At 31.9% G+C, this 7,945-nt stretch overlaps 1 non-coding gene across 1 annotated transcript; it reads right to left on the minus strand.

Annotated features, from left to right (window-relative positions):
• Positions 1–1,331: 1,331 nt before the first annotated feature.
• TRNAL-CAG (transfer RNA leucine (anticodon CAG)) lies at positions 1,332–1,414 on the minus strand. The gene has a single exon. It is a non-coding gene; the product is annotated as a tRNA-Leu (tRNA).
• Between the last annotated feature and the right edge of the window lie 6,531 nt (positions 1,415–7,945).

Below are 7,945 nucleotides of genomic sequence, written 5' to 3' on the forward strand. Positions count from 1 at the left end.
CCTATAGATTCTAATATAATTAAAATGCACAGAAATATACTAAAAACTGTGTCTATCTAATATAATTACTTATAATTAAGTGAATAGTTTAGAATTATAATGTTTTAAAGAAGTAATTGAATTGAAAATTAGAATTTTCTACGTCATACTTGACAGCGTTATCTGTGGAATGAAGAGAAGATTTGCCGCAGTGCGTGACATAAATGAATCATTCTCATTTCTATGGTAGTTCCATGATATGAAAGATGATAAACTTAAAGCAGCTGCAAGAAATTTGCAAACAAGTATTCCATTGATGTATCTGACAAGTTGTGCAATGAAGCTATTCACTTCAGACACGTCTACGTTGCAAATTTTGAAATTCGTCTTACTCCATAGAACTTATGCTCGAGAATTAGGAAGAATTTTCCGGAATATTTGCATCGCTTTGATAATAATTTGTACTTTACCCGTTTCTATATGAAGTGATGAACGTTCGTTTAGTACTCAGTAAGGATAAAAAATTTTCATCGATCATGCCCGCCACAGAGTAGATTTCGGAACTAGCTACACTGTGCCTAGAGGTAGAATTAGCCAAAAAGTTGGATTTTCAGACTATTTTCGACGCATTCGCTGTCACCAAAGCTCGAAAAGCTCATTTCTAAATTCAAAATAATTGAAGTTTTGGCGGATTTTGAATTGCATGTTCAAAAACTTAATCTTAATAGTCAACAGATGTCAAAAGAACCGTTTTTTCATTAATTAGATCAATAAATATGTGTTTGAATGAAATGTTTCTGTCTTCTTATTAATTGTCAAGTCTTGCTATCCTTATAGGTATGTATATATTCCCGCATAATCTGAAAAAAATATTTATGAACTGATTTATACATTATTGATTTTGTAAATCGTACAAAACATCAACAAGAAAGCAAGTTTAATACAGATGTGATGAGAGCATAAAACACTACGTTGCATTGGACTTGTTATTCAAAAACATTAAAGTAGTAAGTGGGATGATAGTTAATTAAATGTATAAAATATTAAAAACATTACTGTAGGGAGGTGGCCCTCACCTTTTTTTTATCCCTGGACCCGGTTTTTCTCTCGTCGGTCCTGCGTATAATGTGTATTCGTATTCAAATAGTGCCAACACCACTGATTTCCGTAAGTACCGCGATAAGAAACTTCTGAAATTCGACTATCCCATCTTATATTGCTCTCACTAAGTATTGTGTAATTGTTACTAGAGAAAATGCAATTACGCTTTGACTGTAGCTAGTATGTACAGATTTGTATTTAGTAGATATAGTAGGAACAGCTGTAATATTTTTTTATAAAAAGTTTATTATTGTCAGAAGTGGGATTCGAACCCACGCCTACAGAGTAGACTGCGACCTGAACGCAGCGCCTTAGACCACTCGGCCATCCTGACACTTGGCAACACTGAAATTTATGCATTATTATGCCAGCGTAAAGCTATGAGGACATGATCTGAACAATTTCATCGGAGGTTACACCATTGCCTAGTCCGTATATATACAGACAGACGGACATGGCTGAATCAACTCAGCTCATTATGCTGATCATTTATATAAATACTTAATAGGGTTTCTGCTGTTTCCGTTTGGGTGTTACAAACATTGTGGCAAACCTAATATATACACCCTGTTCAGGGTATAAAAAATTGTATGTGTTGAATTCTTGTACTTGTACGATCTCGTATATACAAGCTCAATTAGTTTCAATAGTTTCAAAGGAAATATTTTTCATAAGTGCATAAGGTAAAATTACAATTCCTACAAAAGTTCTTATTATATTGTACTTCATGCAAAATATTCAAAATTGTAAAATATTGTATAATTGCTAAAAATTCAATCGTACAGTTTTTTAGCAGAAAGTTATTGAATGAAAAGAATTTTTTTTTCCAAACATACACTTGTATGTTTTACATACAATATGTATTGTATGTTTTACATACTAGTATATGTTTCATTTTAAAACTTGAATATTTTGATACTCTATAATGGAAGCATGTATTTTAACATAAAATAAAAATATGTAAATTTTTAAATCAAAATTTTTTTCCAGAAATACAAGTATTATTTCAAAGAGCTTCAACGAATTTTTTCAGTGAATTTAGATTTACATTTCTTTTATTGCTTTGAAAGCATAAAAGTTATGTGCAAATTTCATGATAATAACAATGCATACAATGCAGAGTCAGTGGATATAGCAGGAGAGACTGAGAGCATTTCCTCTTTATTTCGATAACCTCTCGAATTTCAACAGCATGAATGTAAACTAACAAAGTCCCACGTGAAAGCTAATATTCTAAACCTGTAGATAAAAAAAAAACAAGTACGGATGGGCTAAGTACGGTTGTAACCGAACATTTTATACTCTTGCAACTTGCAAGGATCAAAGCAGGGAAAATACGCTCAGGTGTTAGGAAAACTTTATATTAAAAAATGTTGCGAAACAATCCAAAATTCATTATTCGACGAAACCGTTAATTAATTACAATCAAATTTATTATTTTATTTAGTATATTATAGGTCATGGACTCAATTAGTTTCATTACTATATTTTACTTCGCGTCAGCTAAAATTGTATTAAAATCATCTTCACATGAGATATATGGGATATAAACTCAACTGAAGAAGATTAATTTAATATAAAGAGTTGATGTGAAAACGTCAAGCGGAGTTTCGCAATTCATTATTTTATTTCACTTTAGTTTTACTATGATATATTAATTGATGCTTTATTTGTATACTGGAATGTGAAAGAATCAGAATTTAAAATTGTGTTATATGGGAAGTAATCGTGGTCTCGTCATCCTGATTATATATATAACCTTGTATCTATCTTGATTAGTTTTAGGTGATACAAACAACCTTTAGGGGACAAAACTATTATACTCTGTAGCAACATGTTTCAGGAGCATAAAAAACCTTGCTCCAAAGGTTAGGTGGAGAATAGGCAGTCTCTGCGTTTATGAGCATAGCATTATATCTGCGAGTTGTTTGCCTTTACCTGATCGATTCATGCTCAAATCTAAGTTCTATTTCGGAGAAATAGGACAATATGCGAGGATTAAAGATTTCGCTAGCGAAAAGCCACCAATCGCAATTGCTCTCTTCCAGTAACCCAATTATATCTATTTACCTCAGTCTTCATCTTATTTTATACATCATTTTACCTTCTTCATATAATTTTTCACAAAATAAACGTTAGTTTAGATTTTCCACTCTGCCTGCAAAGTTTTGTCGATACAAGTACGTATTTTCAGTTTGTTATTTAAATTGTACAATAATGTTTCGCATTAACTAATACGCAAAAGTTCTCCAAAATTTTAAAATTGAGTGAAATTTTTACGAAATTTTTAAATTATTTATTTATATGCATATGCTAGAATTGTTACTAAATTAAAATAATATATAGAGTAACTGCGTTTAAAATATTTCCCACAATAGCAATAACCTTATATACACTGAAACATATTATCAACTCTTACTAATTGCCACAACTTATTTAACTTCCTGCAATTACCGTTGATTGTTATATTGTAGCTTGCCAGAAGGCGTCAAAAATGCTTAGTCAGATACAGTAGAGACGGGATAATTGATAACCACTGATTGTTTCAGTACGTCACTCATACGCCCTGTAGGTCAACATATAACTCTACCCACTTTGTATTGCATATTTACTTATGGGCAACTACAAGAATGAGTACGAGTATTTTCAATGTGATAATTAATAGCAGACAAAGATAAAGAAATAATGAATATAATTAAAACAAACAAAACACCAAAGCTTATTGTAAGGTGTATAAGAAGTAATAACAGCATATGTAAATTCAGTAGAAAACACATACGTATTGTTGCGTGTGCAACTAACAGTTTCAATGTAAATAGATTAAGCATAAATATGAAATTGATTTGGGCGCACATATGGCAAACTAATAATTATATATTTGCATGATTATTTTCTATTGAAATCTTCGCCACCTTTATTTACATATGCTTTACTTAAAGCAAAATATTGTAATAAACAAGTTAAACAAATTGTGTATATTTGTATATATGTTAACATATGTTTATTGAATGAGCTTTAATAACTACAACTTGCATGCCAACCACAAGAGATGCTCGGGTGACAACGAGAAGAAAATCATTGTGCAGCATTTTCAAATGTCACTCATACGACATGTAGGTCAACTGGCACATCGAAATGTATTTGTGTATAAAATAAGCAGAAATTTAGTGAAGTTAGTAGATAATGATAGCTGGCTAAGTAACAATTAATATAAAAACAACAATATATGCCTGTGACATGACTAAGCAGGAATTATAGGTATATATGTAAGTCGAACACAAGAATTATAACTAAAAGCACTGGTTTAGTTTAAAGTAGAAATATTTATATATTTTCCCCTAGTGTATGAAGCGTAAATTTGTTATTGCTTGCTGCTCAACTTGACTGACATAACCACAATTTGCGTGTGTGCGTGTGTGTTGGAGAGGCTTTTCTGTACATAAATGTACATTATTTTGGCATTTATTACTGTAATTGTGGTAAAGTAGTTGTTGTTCTCGTTGTTACACATGATTGAAAATCCATGTTGTCTGCTTGCCGAAATTCTCAATAAAAATTGTGTTCTGTGGCGAGTGAAAGGCTTCCGCAAATGTTTGGTAAAACTGTGGCTATGCCTTTGCGTTTGACATTTGCCGGTAACAACCATTATTGGATGGTTTAATGGTGCGGACTGGGTGCTATGTACCATATATATGTGTTTATTAGGGTTGATAGGAGATCGCATATACATTTTGTAGAATATTAATAAAAAATTGGTTTCGAACGGGTCAAAGTTCGTATAGTTTTATTAATTTATAAATGTAACAAAATTTATATGAAATACCTTTAACTATAGGATGTTAGATGGATTAATCTTCTAAATAAGAGTTTAAAAATTAGTAAGTGGTTCTTCTACTATATGTATTGATTTCGGTTTTATACGAAAAAAGTGTATTTCTGTAATAAAACATTGTATTCTGCATTTAAGTGACACTCTAATAAACATATATACATATTTCTAAATAACTGTTTCCAAATATATTTGTTAGAAGAAGTATAAGGTAAAAGATAAATGGTAGCTTTGACCTTTCTGTGATATATCCTACTTTTTTCTAATTCAAAAGTTATATATGGTTGTTCGACTATATTAGTACCGATTATTCGTAACTATTAGATAATATAAGAAAACTTATGCTGTCAAATTAATTTTTTTTTGCCTGGCTCTACGTATCACCCTAATGTTATAAAGCTTTTCTAAACTCTTTACATATTTATTGTAGATTAAAATGCTGCGTAATATGTCTTAGCCTTATCCAAAATTGTCAAATGCATATGTATATGTTATCTTCAACTATATTTGTAATGCTGTTGTGAATTATATGCAAAAAATATATTAACATTTTTGCTATAAAAATGTTCTGCCTGCTTTTAAGTACGACCCTAATGCATATCAGCACTTCTGAACAACTGCTTAGGAATACATTTTCTACAGCAAAACCAACTACCCTATACCACAACTATGGTCGTTGCCACTCAAATAACGTAGTTGCCACATGTTACGCAAATATTGTAAATACTTATATATTTTGCTGGTTCATATTTGCAAACATACAGACATACAAACATACACTTTTGCGTATGTAAGTAATCATTCATGCTCAGTTTGTGACCGCATTGCTTGTACGCCCTGTATTCCTATTTGCATGTGTATGTACGAGTATGCATATGTATGTGTGTCTGTTTGTGCGACTGCTTTCCTCTTGCGGAAGGGCTCATTTATGGTTTTGTAAATTTGTTATGGGTTTTCGTAGTATTTGCCTATTTATTGCCTGTCCCAGTTATTTTCGAGGCTAATAAACCTGACCGCATAAACGAAAATGTTGCATTACAACTGTTGCCGAAGACATAAAGTAAATGAAGGTTAGACAAAATGAATATCAGGTCAGTAAGTATGCAAGTTGAAAATCAAAAGGTACACTTTAGTTATAACTAATTGATATTCATGCTGAAATGTGGCAAATCAATCAAATATATTATACAATACAACAAAGTGTTACTTAAATGTAAGCAAAACAATATTAAATTTCATGTGAATTGGAATAGTAAATGTGTGATGTATGCAAAAACATGCCGGATATGCGTATAATTTGTCAGTGAGATATTAGGGAAACCTCATATCTGTACGTACATACCATATATTGATTAATTGGCAATAAGAATCTTTTTATAGCATATAACAACGGAAGTGGTGAGAAGTATGAGTAGAAGCATGTCAAAAAGAAGCTCAGACTGGTGATGGATATCTACTGGAGTACCATTTTATTGTAATACCCTTCACAGGTGCATTTTTTACAGAATAAAATGGTATAAAAAGATTTTTACCTTGATTTTGATCGATCAGTTTAAATGGCAGCTATAACTATAGTGGTGTGATCTAAACAATATGTTCGAAGATTGTAGCGATGCCTTAGGTAATAATCCATACCAGATTTCTTGACGATATCTTGTCAAATAAAACGAATTTTCCATACAAGAACTTGAGTTTCATCTGTCAATTTGTATGGCAGCTATTGTATGGTATATGCTGTAGTGGTCCCACCCGAACAGTTTCTTCGCAAATTTTAGCAATATCTTAGATAATAATTTATGCCAAATTTTGTGATGATACTTTTTCAAATAAAAAAGTGTTCTATACAAGGACTTCAGTGTGATCGGTCAGTTTGTATGACAGCTACATGCTATAGTTGTCTGATATCGGCGGTTTCGACAAATATGCAACTGCTTAAGGAGAAAAGAATGAATGAATGCAAAACCTCAGACTAATTTCGTAAAACCTGTGGGATTGGTTCGCGTATAACAGACAGACAGACATACGGACATGGCTAAATTGACTCAGCTCGTCACGCTTAGCATCTACATATACACTTTGTAGGGCTACGACGTTTCCTTTTGAGTGTTACAAACATCGTGGCAAACTTAATATACCCTGTTCAAGGAATTTGACAGAAAGCTTTTGTCATAACAATTTGGCCTAATTTTTATCTCGACCACCAATCGATACAATGATGCAATTACTGTGCACAGTTATTTTTAACCGACTGCATATTCCCTTTCATCAACATTTAGAAATAGTGCAACTACCATATGTAGCCACAGCTAATGTTATTTCGCCAATGTCATTCCAGTGACTGTGTTAACAAGCAAAGCTGCCACATGTGAGTGTTTTAATTGGTCGCCGGTGAGTGATGATTTGGTGTGGAAAACGAATTGGAATTTCGCTATTTTATGCGTCAAAAAGTTAAGTCAGTTAAAACAATTTGCTTTGAAGACCGCAAAAAGTCATTTCTGAAGTAAGTATCAATATTAAGTAAATTAATATCTCCCCTCTCTATGTGTCCATCTGGTCAAATTAGACAGAAAACAAGAGTGCAGTTACATAAAAGCCGAAAGTTAGTGAATGTATTAAAAGCGTGTTTAAAAATAGTCTACTAAAAGTCGTCATCGTTCCGATATGTAGAAAAAATATATTCGAGGTCAAATGTCAAACAATTTTTTTTCGCGATTTTCAACGATACGGTAAGTTGTATTAAAAAATTACCTCAGACACAAATTTAAGATCATTATATTATCTAAAAAAGTGTATGTATACATTTTTACTAAGATCTTCCATTTTCGAATTGAATTCTTGCGAAAATGGGCTACTTCGAAAATAGAAATGACATTTTGCACTTTTGTTAGTTAATAAAGATTTCCTTTACTTTTTTTTGTGAACGATCTTGGTATAGGTAAATGTTCTTTGTTTTTGTTAGTTATCGATTGAAAGATTTCCAAGTCGTTGTCAAAAGACCTCGATATGTTTTTTTGAGGTACAGCTCTCAAGCGAGCA

The sequence above is a fragment of the Bactrocera oleae genome, chromosome 2 (assembly GCF_042242935.1).
Source record: "Bactrocera oleae isolate idBacOlea1 chromosome 2, idBacOlea1, whole genome shotgun sequence".
NCBI classification, from domain to species: domain Eukaryota; kingdom Metazoa; phylum Arthropoda; class Insecta; order Diptera; family Tephritidae; genus Bactrocera; species Bactrocera oleae.